Source organism: Equus quagga, chromosome 6 (assembly GCF_021613505.1).
Source record: "Equus quagga isolate Etosha38 chromosome 6, UCLA_HA_Equagga_1.0, whole genome shotgun sequence".
Classification (NCBI taxonomy): domain Eukaryota; kingdom Metazoa; phylum Chordata; class Mammalia; order Perissodactyla; family Equidae; genus Equus; species Equus quagga.
The window spans coordinates 38,783,161-38,797,873 of NC_060272.1; the positions used below are offsets into that span (position 1 = coordinate 38,783,161).

At 34.1% G+C, this 14,713-nt stretch overlaps 1 protein-coding gene across 1 annotated transcript in view; it reads left to right on the forward strand.

Moving 5' to 3' along the window:
* Positions 1-14,713, forward strand: part of KLHL1 (kelch like family member 1) — a 333,377-nt gene that overhangs the window by 254,081 nt on the left and 64,583 nt on the right. The gene's annotated exons all lie outside the window — the stretch shown is intronic.

Below are 14,713 nucleotides of genomic sequence, written 5' to 3' on the forward strand. Positions count from 1 at the left end.
ATTAATTTGGCCTATTCTTGAATTTCATAGGAATTTAATCACAGATTTTGTACTCTTTTATCTAAGGTTTCTGTTAATCAGCATAATATTTTGGTGATTCATCCATGTTGTTGTGTATGTCAATAGTTCATTCTTTTTAATTGCTTACATAGTCATCTGTTTGTCCATTTTCCTGTTAACAAACAACTGGGATGGTTCCCATTTAAGCTATTCTGAATAAAGCGACTGTGAACAGTCATATATAGGCATTTTTTGTGGCCACTGCATATTTATGTTTAAGAGATATATAAGCTGATGTTATAAGACACAGAACTTGCAAAAAAGTATATGTGGAAAACATGACAGAAAATATTTCCTTACTTCCTGAAAACTGTACAAATGTATGATGAAATAAATCACAAAAAAGCTGTTTTCACTATGGCTAGTTATTACTAAACCTACTTGCTTTTGCTTTTTCACAGTTTTTGTTCTACTAGTAATAACATTTCACATGTTGGCTAACAACCTAGATTTTGGCATTTTTTATGCGTATGAAATATTCTTTGATATACCAGAACTTTAGGACGTATTTTTATTTAATGTCAAAGCTTTTGAAGAATTTTTTGTTAGTTCTGTTTCACACTCCGGTGGTCTTGATGCTTGAATTTTAAAGAATTCTTTTAAGAGCATGCAGCATGAATGTGGTTCAGAAATACAAATGTACACTTGTAGATAATGATCTATACACATAATGATATACCCACCAAGAGATGACAATAATGAGAGCAAAGTGCATGAATAAACACCAAAAGGGATAAATATATTTAATTTAGTCTATTACACTGGAGTCATAGTAACTGTACATATTATTCAAGGAATCCAACCATACTTACTGAGAGAGGGGGAGAGAATCATTTCCATATTGATGCCCACCTCAGTTTTCCTGGTAAGCAAGACATGGGAGGAGTGAAAATGCTGATACTTCAGAAAGTCCCAGGATCTGTGTTATATGGGGAGTATAGTCATACAATTAATTACCTACTTTTTATTTTATCTAAAAGCAAATTATACAAAAGAAAACTAAGTATTCCATTTTGTATCAACAACAAAATACCAAGCCAAAAATAAATTTCCATACTAGATTTAAACTTCTGAAAATATAACTATGTATGTATGTGTATATTTATCTAAGTCCACATGGATGTGCATTTAGTAGAAACATAAGTGATTTTTAAGAAAACAATTTTAATTATTTCAGGACTTTTGGCTAAATTAAGTACTTTAGGCCTAAATCCTTACCAACAACCCCCAATACTTCTTGGTGCACTACATTTACTCATTTTAGTAAAATTGAAACAATTAGAGCTGTGTGAGCCTTGTAATCTTTAGCAAGATAATTAAGTATTCCAAATGTAAGTACTCTTCGTATACATAATGAGAACAATATTACATATCTTCTTGAGACGTTGTGAGAAATATCAAGACAAGAACATATGTAAACCTTAACTGAATGCTGATTCAGTAAATGATGGTGGACGTAAGATTTTGAAATGTTATATATTATTCTCTGCTGGCAATTTTTGTTCACATTTAAGCCTCTGTCGTTGGGATAGAGGCTTTTGTGGTTCACGGAACAAACCCAGCTAAGAAGAAAGGTCTCAGCAGTAAGCTTTTGACTTCTAGACAAAGTTCCTTTTGACAGGAAGTATATGAACCACATGAGTTTACTTACAAAAACATACAGTTATGCTTTTGCCCATGTGATTTGCATGTATGTATTTCTAACCCTTTATATTAGCCATTGTTTTCTAATTTTATATACGTCAAAATTTCAATGTAAACATTAATTTAATCTTTTTCAGATAAGGATTTTAAACAGCTATTATTCTTTATTATAAGAATAATTAAATTAAGTGTATTTTATAGCAGTTATATAAATGAATGGTTTATACTGTTCTTAATATTTACTTGGTCTATAATCAGAAGGTTCTAGTTAGAGGTGTTTTTGTTGTACATAATGATAATTTACTTTTAAGGGACTTCTTTATAGGAATCTCTACAGGTGAGCATTGCCAATGTCTACCTTTGAAGCATGGGTAGGAATAAATAACTGTTTGATATATTTGGCAGTCTTACTAATTACAATTCTATTAGATTAAAATTTTTTTATAGGTGCTCACATGCTGAAGAGAATATGAGTTTCTGAAAATTCTGCTAATATTGCGTTTTCTCCCAAATTAGGAAAAAATAGACTTTTTAAAAATCTCTGCCCCAATAATTGGAAAGTATTATTGGATTATAATTGTATCCCTTCTGGGGCTGGTTCCACAGTATTTCTTGGGTTTCTCGATTACAAACTCGCTCTTCTTGGACTATCTAATTCTGCTACAAATGTTTGTTGAGTACCTACTAATTTCCAGTCACTGCTCTTAGTGCTGGTAAACTAACAGTAAATGTCCCTGGCCTCTTGTAGCTTAAATTATACTCAGGAGTCTATAAACAAACATACAAGTTAGTACAGTTGATGTGATGACTAGTTATAGAGACATATAAAGAAAGGGGCATGGGGAGCACAGAATGAGGGGAGTGTTGCTATTTTGTGAAGGTTGGCTGGGGAAGGTCACCCAAATAAGTTAAATCTGATATACAAATTGCTCTCTGGAAATTCAGTTTCTTTCTAAAATGAAGGTTCTTTGATTTATAGTGACCGATACACATTTGCTAAGTGCCATTTTCTCTGAATATTTATATTTTATTGATATTTTAAGACCAAGGGTTGGCAAACTATGGCCCACAGGCCAAATCTAGTCCACCATCTGTTTTGTACAGCTTTAGTTTTTCTATTATAACGGTCGAGAAAAATCAAAGAAAGAATAGTATGTCATGACGTATTCAGTGAATATTTACATTTTGTGAAATTCAAATTTCAATGTCCATAAAGTTTTATTGAGATTCACTCATTTGTTTACCTATTGTTTATAGCTGCCTTTACTCTATAATGACCATATGGTTGCAACAAAGAGACCCATAAGGAGACCCACAAAGACTACATTTTTCACTATCTGGACCTTCATAGAAAAAGTTTTCCAACCCATTATAGAAGAAAATAACCCTCTATAGCACATTTCTAAAAAACGTGTGGTGTCACATTCCTTTGACCCAACTCTAACTTATTGGCCAATGCAGTGAGCAGTTTCTGTGCACGTTTTTGGCACACTACAAGCCACCTGCTGGTCCCCCTGCTCATCTGCCTAAGAGCATTCTTTGAGATATTGAAAACAAGCTCAGACTGCATGGCCCCTGCACAGAAAGCCCAATAATGCAAGATAAGGATGGGGGTTAAAGCTCCAGAGGCCACCCTCAACCAACCAAGTATAGAAGTCTGTGACTCTATTATCATTTCACTTCCAGCATTATCACTTTTCCTTTTTATGTTCTACTTACATCTTTGTTGACCAATTTCCTCTTCAATTATTCTTTTTTTGGTAAAATGACAGTGGGTTTATCATTAGGAGACAAAAAGGCAGCCCAATAGCCTGTGTATGAACTCCATAAGAGTTCTGCAATGACCATTCACCTGGAGACTTTGAATGAAGTGACGTGATTGGTCACTGATCATGACTTACGTCTGTCATTTAAGTAGCGACTTGTGGACTGAAGAGCTAGTAGCAAAGTTTGTACTTTGTGCAGTTACTCACAGTTAGTGTTTTGCGGTAACTGAAATTTGTTGGGGGACTGGTGTTATTTAACTAAACCAAGGTAACTGAAATTCATGCATATCAGAACCACCCAAAGCAAGGACTGCCTGTATTTGAGGAATGTTGTAAAATTATGCTGCTTGATATAGAAAAGTAGGACTAGAATGTTAGTATGTGAGGCTACAGCAGCTGCAAGGTCCTGCTTGTAGGCATAAGCCTCTGAAAAAGCAGCCCTCCTCTGCTTTGGCTGAAGGGGAATTGAGATTTGGTTGGAGAGGCACTGCTGTCTTGACACAAAGTGGCCACAATGCACTTTCCTACATGCAGTATGGCAGTGGGCAAGCAGAGGGCCCCTGGCTCGGAGTAAAGCATTTATAAGACTATTTAGTTCCAAAGAAAGAATAAGCAAAGAGTTAAAAGAAGAAAATCTTTAAAATTGATATTCATTGGAGGTAAAAGAGAGACAATAATAAGAAAATTGCAATATTACGTTGTTGTTTATCATCTCATGCATGCTAGCTGTGAACCCTAAATGCAGCCTAGTTAAAGCTATACCAAGCATGCTGATGGCATGGCAGCCACCCTTCCCTTAGATGGTGATTGACCGAGTGACAGGAGAAGGAGAATTAAAACCATCCTTTCTTCCTATATATTTGCATTGCCTCCTTGTTGATGGCCTCATTTCAGCCACAGGTCAATTATTGATTTTCATTAACATCCAGGTGTATGATCAGACAGCCCAACAACTTTCATGTGAACTCAAAGCAAATTTTCTTAATATAGCTAAGAAAAATATTGATGAAAAAACATAAAGGAGAGGAGAGCATTAATTCTTAACTATAAATTAAAAACAATTTCCTAGAGATTTTTATTGAATCATTTTCTTATAGAGAATATATTATGGTATTCTAATATTTAATGTGTGCTTTGGATTATATTTAAAATTTAAACATTATCTAACTTTAGGGGTAAACCTCTGATATTTTTCTTTTTCTGTTCAAAGGACTTGGTTAGATTGTTTTATCTTAAATTTGTGTCATCAGTCTTTGCATCACTATCAGTATTGTTAAAAGGCAAAAAGGGAAAGTGAAATAGATAGGTGGAATTAACCATCTTGACCTTATTTTCACTACCTTGGCTTGAACTGGACACGCAGCATTATCAAGAACTTTTACAGAACAGCTTTTCTTACTGCAATTCTACAACTGGATAATTTTTAAAGCATTTAACTCAATAGTTATCATCATATGGCTTTAAAAAAATGATTCACTTACAATTGTGTGTCAGAGAAACCTGAGCATTTGCAATTAGGTGAAGGAAATAACTTTAAAATACTGTATGACCTTTTCTGAAGAAAAGCAATATAATAAAAGAAAGCTTATTCTTCCGTCTTTGCCCTTTTGAGTACTGCCCTACTTGATGTCTGCCTCAGTAACTCCATTCAGTCACTTTGGTTCCACTTCAGTACGTTTTCTTTGAACTTGAAGTGTATCATTGGAGATTACCAGTGCAAGGTCATCAGTTTGCACCAAGCTATAGAAACAACTCAAAACCATGAATAACATCATGTCAGCCTAAGCCCAGTATTTTTTTTTCAGACACAAAGAATTTTCTTCTGGAATACGTGTCTACTTACTGGGCTGCTAAGAGATATTTTAAGGGAGAACGATACTTCCCCAAGTTCTCAGGGGAAGAACTAAGTCAAGTCAAGATATCTGCTTCCTTAACAATCTTAAGAATCTCAAAAGATGCTCATGTGTTAAGTTAAATTCTGGTTGTTTATATCATGCCCAGTCTTCAGACAAAGGCAGGTCAGCTCCTGGAAGCCATGTTTTTTTATTAAAGAGTGAAAGAAGGGTCTCTCAGGTGAAAAGTGATTCACTTGCCAGTGAAGTTTCCTTTCATAGCCTCATCTTCACTAGAAAGACACAAAGCCTAGTGACTATCTTGGCAGCAACCATTTCTGGTGACTCTTCTAAGGATGGATCAGAGTTAAAATTATAAGTCAAATCCTTCAAAATTTATTCTAGGGGCTGGCCCAGTGGCATAGCGGTTAGGTTCCTGTGCTCCGCTTCAGCAGCCCAGGGTTTGCAGGTTTGGATTGCAGGCACGGACCTATACACCACTCATTAAGCCATGCTGTAGTGACATCCCACATACAAAATAGAGAAAGATGGGCACAGATGTTAGCTCAGGGCCAATCTTCCTCACCAAAAAAAAATATATATATTCTAATAATAACTTTATTTAGCCTCTTGGTAGCAAAAGGATTTGAGCCACATCAGTGTACATCCGGTAGGTCTTTCAAGTAATATAAATTGAATAATAAATTAGTGAGTTATGATAAAATGCCTACCATAATTATAAATTCTTGAGTACTCAGTACATTCTTTTTACCAGTCACCCTGTGAATGTACAGTAACGATAATAAATGACATTCTATCTCTAAATTAAGTCTCCTGTTGCAGACCCACAGGGGAGTAAGTCTGTGAGTGTTTGTGCAAATGTTTCATACTTACCAGATCCTAATCCTCCAATGTGTGGCTCGTCCCTGACAAAGAAAAGGAGACTCCTCCGGGCTACCTAAAATTACTTCTGTGATGGACATCAGAGCGAATGAGAAGTAAAATACTTAGAAATAAGTAGAAATCACTACACTTTCACCTAATGTGGTACTAATGTAAGCCTTCACTTTGACATGAGTAAATGTCAGTAGATAGAGAGCCTGCAATTAATATATCTAATTCTAGTAAGGGTGGGTACTTGTTTATGAAAAAGGCAAAAATGTGTTTTCCAAGAGTTTATAGTTTAGGTGAAGATCAATGAGACCGCGTTTTCTTTCAGCACACTTGTGAAAAGGCGTCTCAGTGACCTGTATTTCTGCCGTACAGTCAGGAATGCTAGACTAGACCCCACTTTGCTTTCATTGCCCAGTGTCCACATTTTCAACAAAAGCTCGAAAAATTCTAATAAATCGTATATGGAAAGTGTTTATTGGGGCATAAAGCATTTTAATAATAATATAAATAGCGAGGGCTTGGTTCATTTTTGGCAAATAGTTATGAAAATAAATATTTGATTTGAAAATGTCAAGTGGTGTAAGTTTACGTTCAGTGAACATTTATTAAGAAAATGAAAAAATAAAATATACTCGTAATAATGCTTTACTATGTGTGTTCTTTTGCTGTAAATTTATTTTAATATATGAGATCTTTGCTGTAAAATGGTTGCTGAGTATTAATGATAAAAATAATAACGATAAGCTTTGGCTTACCTTTTGAAAGTCTCTTTCCTATGACATCATTAGCAACACCAAAAGCTGCTTTTAAAATAATGAATTGGTATTTCAATTATAGAACTAAGACATTTTTATGGTAAAATATTTAAAATAGGAAGTTACAAATCAAAATTCAACTCCTCCTATTTCCTAAATTTCCTATGTATTTTGCTACATACACACACACACACACACACACACACACACACACACTCCACATCTCCCAAAAAAGTTGCACTGATATAATGTCAAGAAGCTGGTTTTGATGTCAAGATCAAAATTACACATTTCCTAAATTTGTTGGAATACCTAATAAGATTATTTAATTATTAGGAAGGCTTAAGTAAATTTTCCAACGTTTACATGCTATTCATATTGCTTTCCCATTAATTGCCTGCTAATGCCATTAGCATATTTGTTTTAATGTTTCTAGTTTACTTTTTGATTTATAAAATCTTTTTATATATCAAGGAAATTCACCCTTTGTTATATTTATGAAAAGCTTTTGTTGTTGGGGCCCGTTCGGTGGCATAGTGGGTATGTTTGCACACTCTGCTTCAAAGGCCCAAGGTTCGCAGGTTCGGATCCCAGGTGGAGACCTACACACTGCTCATCAAGCCATGCTGTGGTGGCACCCCACATATAAAATAGAGGAAGATTGGCACAGATCTAACTCAGTGACAATCTTCCTCAAGCAAAAAGAGGAAGAATGGCAACAGATGTTAGCTCAGGGCCAATCTTCCTCACCAAAAAAAAAAAAAAAAAGTTTTTGTTGTTAATGTTCTCAGTCTTTTGTTTTTTGTTTGTTTCTTTGTGTATTTTTGATGTAACTATATTTTATATTTAGATGGTTGGTGATCATATATACACATATATATTAATATTTACTTTATAACTTATGGGTCTTGTGGCTGTCCCTCATGGCCTTTTGCTCTTAAACCCACCTAGAAGTAAAAATTAATAACCTACTTTTTCATCTTCCAGAACATTTGAGGTTTTGGTAGAGTGTGAGTGGGGGCAGTTTACTTAAAGTCCCTCTGTTTCTGTTAACCAGAAAAGAATCACTTAGCGAGTTCTGTGGCCGTGTGTGTTGTGCTTTAGTCATTGGTTCATCTAAAATGCATTCTGGCATAGAGAGTAAGGCAAAATCCGAGTTTATTTATTTATTTTTCTCCAGAGGATAACTAGTTATCTTAGCACTATTTTTTAATAATAAAATATTTTGCATTGATTTCAACAGCCACTTTTATTAGCTTATAAATACTCATATGTATCAGGCTTATTTCTGGCTTTCTTTTCAGATGCATTAACATAGTTATTTTACTTCATCATAAAGCAATTTTTTAAAAATCTCTATAGTTATATCATATTTTTTAGCATCTCGTAGGCCATTTTTCCCTCAGGACTTGTTTGTATTAGAGATTGTCTGGCCTTTCAAAATGTATTTCCTAATATTTTACATTTGAATTTCCAGAGACACACAAGTATAATTTTATGAATACCTTATACAAATGTTATTATATTAACTATGATTATGTAAGATAATCATTTCTGCAATAAATCATCTCATTCAAAATTGGTATGATTCTCGGGGAAAGCCCGGTGGTGTAGTGGTTAAGTGCGTATGTTCTGCTTCGGCGGCCCAGGGTTCACCGGTTCAGACCCTGGGTGTGGACATGGCACTGCTTGGCAAGCCATGCTGTGGTAGGTGTCCCAAATATAAAGTGGAGGAAGATGGGCACGGATGTTAGCTCAGGGCCAGGCTTCCTCAGCAAAAAGAGGAGGATTGGTGGCAGATGTTAGCTCAGGGCTAATCTTCCTCAAAAAAAAAAAAGTATGATTCTTTCCATTCATTAGAATTGACATCTTTCATTAGAGTTTTAAATTTCTTTATCTAGAACAGGCACCTATCTTGCTAATTTTATTTTTAGAAAATGTACTTATAGAAGTGCTGTTTTTATTTTAAACAGGTTCTTCTGTTCTTTATACAATCTTAGTGATTTTTATTTTCATAAAGAAATTGCATTGGTTTTTCTATTTTGCTTATCTGATTTTCCAACTTCCAGAAAGCTCTTATTTTTTTTCTAAGGTTTTAAAGATAATAATGTTTATTTGTTAAGGTTAACTACTACATAAAATACAAATGGTTAAAATTATGTTTTATACTTTTGTTTCCCTTGGCTGTGAGCCAAGAAGTTGGCATCCTTTTGTATTCCTGATGTTAGTGAATTAGTTTAAACTAAACATAATGATGTATTTTTCAGATTTATGTATTTACTTCAAAATCCAGCATCAAGCTTAATGATATATTTACATTTATATCTCTATACATAGCTGTATATCAGTCTATTACCATTTTACAAATGGTTTATATTTATAGCAGAGAGAAATACGAAATTTTGTTGGTTATTTGGCACATATGAAATTATTTTGATGATTATGAAATGTTTACAATGCCATCCTTATAAAACATAACAAATTATCTAAAGACTTTTATTTGTTCTTGAAAAATATTTTCCCTGCAATGATACCTTTTACATAAGTGTAAGAATGTTATCCCAAAGCTGTATTTTTCATAATTATGTAAATATATGAAAGTCAATGAAAATCTTATTCTGCAAAAGATTCAAGAAATAAGTCATTCCTTATAATGATATTTTCTTTAAGGTTTAGGTCTTACATTTTAAGTATCATGAAAAACACTTTGCTTTTAAATTTTTCCAAAATGCTTCTTGATATTTACTGCTTTCTTAAAGAGAATACATCTAACATAATTTCACCTTTCCCTAATGGTTTGATGGCATCAAGAGCCCATCAACGTTGGGCCAAAATGTTCTTTAGGCGTTATATAACGTGTTTGTTTCTTTGTTTAATAGCTGTAAATGACTGTTCTATTTGAGTTTAGACAATGTAATTTTTTTCCGGCTACTCCCTCACTGTCGGTGATTGCTACTTTCAGCTGCCCCAGATCATTCTCATTTGTGGCTTTGTAAAAAGTCGTGGAAGTCAGGTATCTGAGCTTATAAATATTGCATTTCAATTGTAGTAAAAAGACTTTGTGAGAAGAGCAGGAAGTCTTTTTCGTGAGTTGAACATAAGAGCTTTATCTTCTTTATAGGAGCTTTTTGTGACATGTATTTTGTCAGTTCAGAAAACTTTTTATCGTTTTATGCTGTTCCATGTTCAAGATAAGTAAGGTTGCTAAATATTTGAATTACGGATAGTGGAATAAGTCCCACCATCTGTAATACCAAAACAGAATGTAAAAGTAGTAATTCCTACTGTTCCCCCTAAAATAATCATATTTGGCTGTATGAATAAACAGCTCCAAAGAGACTAAAACCACATTTTGATAAGATCTTGAGCACTTTTTCTGAGTTTTACATTTTGAGAAAGGAGCCTGCTATTTGTTTTGTCATCAGGACAATGCTTTCGTATTCGTGTTGTATCTGATATCCTCTAGTTATGTTAGTGAACTAGGAAAATAAATACTTTATAAATTTCTAAAATGCAAATTAAACTACACTCTATTGCTGCTGCAACAAATTACCATAAAGAGTGGTTTAAAACAACTGTCGTCTTTTAGCTCACAGTGTTATAGGTCAGAAGTAAGGTGACATGTCTGGATTCTCTGCTTGAGCTCTCAAAAGACTGAAATCAAGATGTTGGCTAGGCTGTGTTCTCATCTGCAACTCGAGGTCATCTTCCAAGCTTATTCAGATTGTTGATACAATCTGTTGCTTGCAGTTGCAGAACTGAGGGACTGATTCCTTACTAGCTATGAGGTGAGACACAGTCTCCGTTCCTAGAGACCAGCCATATTCCTTCTCTTGTGGTCCCTTCCATCTTCAAACCAGCAAGTCAAGTTCTGCTTGTGCTTCAAAGCTCTCTCACTTCCGTTTCTACTGCTAGCTGGAGAAATCTCTCCATTCTCAAGGGGTCACGTGATCAGGGCCACCCAGGTTATCTCCCTATATTAAGGTCAGCTGTGCCAGATAGCACAAGAATCAATGAGTGATTTCTAGTCATATCCATGGGTTCCAGAAAATAGGCCATCAAATCTCAGGGAGGGGCATTTATAAAATTCTGCCTACCACATATATTAATTGCAATTAACTTCGTCTAGAACTACGATGAGATGGTAAAGAGAAGTGTTAATCAGAGTGGGATCTAGAGCCAGGATAATATTGCGGATCCACCAGTTATCATCCAAGAGACACTGAGCAAGTTACTAAAGCTTTCTCTGATTTGGCTTCTTTTCTGCAAAATTGGCATAATCATAATACCTATTCATCAGGTTTTTACAAAAATTAAATGTACTAACATATGTAAATCTTTTAAGATTAGAGCATTGGAAGTACTCACTAAATATTATCTATTAATATTAATATCTTGTTTGTAAACTCTACATTCAGGACACCTTTACTCAATGTTTGTTTAACAAGCATATTTCAACAAAAGACATGCATAATATGTTACATAATCCTGAATAAGATATGTGTCATGATTTCCCATGATGTTACTTTTTACAGAAAACGATCATTTCAGGAGTCTTTTCAAATAAAGCAACATCAAAACTTTATATTACTATACATGCTAAGCACCCAGCCCTTACCTGGCACATAGGTCTGTGATAAATAAATTATGAAGTATAAAAAATGTATAGAAAAATATCATATGTAGTCTTAGTCTCAAAAATACCTGCCATTTTATTTCATATTGTTCTATAGACCAAGAATGAGATTCATCTTTGAATCACACAACTACATTAAGTTAGGAAGTTTTACAAATTGCTTTAGGTTCTACTGTTATGCTACATATTTTATAAAATAATATTGCTACTGTACAAAGTGATAGCTCACAGAATAACAGCAAAAGTCTCTATAAGAGTTAAGGCAAACTTCAACTGCTTTAAGAGCAGTGGTCAACCATTTAAGATGCAAAATGATAGGGATCTAACCAGCCCTCACAATAGTCCTCTACAGCCAGATGTGCACATTATACCTGGTTTAAGGAGCCTAAACATCATTTTAAATTAGTTGCTTAGATCTACTGTTTGGAATCTCACAGTGGGCACTCTCCAGTTTATGAAAGTTGTCAGGACTCTACTGTGCTGTAGTAACACATTTTGAAGTCGTGCCCACAACCCGTAGGCATCTGAGATAACCACGGATGTTTTCATTAACAGAGTAACCTCCAAGTAACTATGTCTTAAAATAAACTTTCCTTTTTAATCTCTTTCAAACTTATTGCTTACAACCACAGCACTCCGTTTTTATTCATATTCTGTTTTTAATTTATGTAATGACAAATATTGCCTTTAAGGAACAACACAGGGTAAACTTTCTCAGAGAGAATGGCTCTGTCTTTCTTCCTCTGTCTCGGGAAACCACTGAGGGAATACATATACTCTTAGAAGCAAATGAAGACAACAGAACTCATACACAAATTGATAAATTAAAAAAGAATAATAATAATAATAGAATTGAGAAGTTTATACAGACATAGTGAAGTATATGGCAAGGAAATTAAAGAATATTATTATTAATAACTCTCATTAGAGAAAGGGAAAGCACATACTTACCTTTGTGATCATTAAAAGGCAGAGAAAACATTTATATTACATACTGACTGAATGAGAACATAATCACATTGGCTGCTGTATGTAAACCCTACAAATGAAGAGATCCTTCTTTGTTTTGTGTTACTAGACTTTTATAACTAAGCAAAATTGAAGAGTGGAGTGAAAATAAGCCTTGGCTTCTGGTGTTGGCGAATAATGACCCCCCCAATCCCCAGAATCTATGAATATGTCAGTTTACATGGCAAGGTTGAGGGTCGGGAGCTTAAGGTTGTGAAGGGAATTAGGTTGCTAATCAGCTGAACTTAAGCAGATTATTCTACATTAAATCAGATTAAATCAGAATGAGCCCAACGTAATCACAAGGATTGTGTCAGAGAGGTGCAATGTTGCTGGCTTTGAAGCTGGAGGACAGGGCCCTAAGGAACAGGTGTGGCCTCTAGAAGATGGAAAAGGCAAGAAAATAAGTGGTCTCCTCGAGCCCTCTGAAAGGAACAAAGCTGTGCCAACACCGTGATTTTAGTGCAGTAAGACGGAGTTAGAAAATCTGACCTCCAAAACTGGAAGATAATAAATGTGTGTTTTTAAGTCACTAAATTTGAGATAATTTTTTCACACCAGTTGTAGGAAATTAACACAGCTTCTAATTTGACAAAGGAAGACAGGGATGTGCTCCTATTTCTGATGTAGCAACTTTAGGATGAAAAGTATAGGTCACCTTTGAAGACTGCAATTAGAGGAAGAACACTGTAAAAGTAAAATATCCTGCCATGTGTTGCGATTTGAGACACATGTAGCTTGTTTAGATGGGACTTTGAAACTCAAATCAGGTCCTCACGCTCCCCTTTGAATAACAACAACTTTGGTTGCTCAGAAGCCATTAACTTTACCCAGTCCCAACTATTTCATCTTAGAAGGATGACTCGACCTCAATTCTCTGCAAACATTTTGGAGATTAAAGAAAGTGCAGTTGTTCAAATACTTACTTCCTCATCTACCCATATCTGCAAAACATAGGTCTCATGGAACTGGCTTAATTAGGATTAGGTTACGCTATTTCTTCTATCATCATTTGTCAAGACTTAGTCATCAGAGAGAAGTACTTGCACATAACTCTTAATTTTTAGTTAGGCATTCATGAAATTCCAAGTGCTACTAAACTTTGAGAATTCAGATGATCTTGAAATTATTCAACAATTTAATTCACCTTAGAATTTCGATCTGTATAGAATTGAATAAAACATTCAAAATAAAAATATAAAAATATATTTAAGCATAAAATACGGACATTTGTTTAAATAATACACCTTATGTTACTAAACAGTATCAAATGACTTTTAATGAACATTACAATTTATTATTCTAAAAATAATAATTTTATAATACTTCATATTTAGTTGTATGGAAATTAACTCATATTTTTAATAAGGTCAGAAAACAGTTATTATGCATCTAACTCAGTATCTATGTTATTGCTGCTTTGTTACCTTTGAATAAAAATTGAGAATAAATTATATCATTTTTACTTCAATTAGCAAAACTCCTACCAAGTTGTTTATATTTGTATAGTTCATTGCTGGTTAGATTTTAAAGAGTAAATTAGTCCCCCGAGGAATGTTTTCCCTGGTTTTCGTCCCTTTAGTACATTACAAGTAAAATAGATCTTCAGTGCTTAAGTGAAAGTACATAAGAATGTTGACTCTCTTTGTAGGCATATTTAATCACTGAAGATGAAACATTGGTGAATGTGAATCTCAACATTAAGATCAAACGCTTAAGCAATATGGGTGTTTGTTAGCTTATATTTTATCATGTAAACGTTTGTGAACTTGTTTGAGGCAGACATTTTAATGTGAAATGTTTAACTCTATCTATTAAAACGAACGTATCTCATCAGCGATTTAGTTTATTTCTTCTTCAATTTCTATTTTACTAGTCAGATTTACTGCATTTCTCAAATGTATATATAAAAAGCTTTTAGGAAAGATAAGATATTTTATTTAGAGATTAGAACATGATTGATAAGGATAGAAAATCGTTTTACATATCTAAATTCTATTAAGCTATTCCCCAAATGCAGGTTAAAAAGAGCATAACAGACATTTGTTTAATATCTTAACATTGACTTTGGAAACCTCCTGTTACTTAAGGTGTAAGATAAATTTAAAGAGAAATATG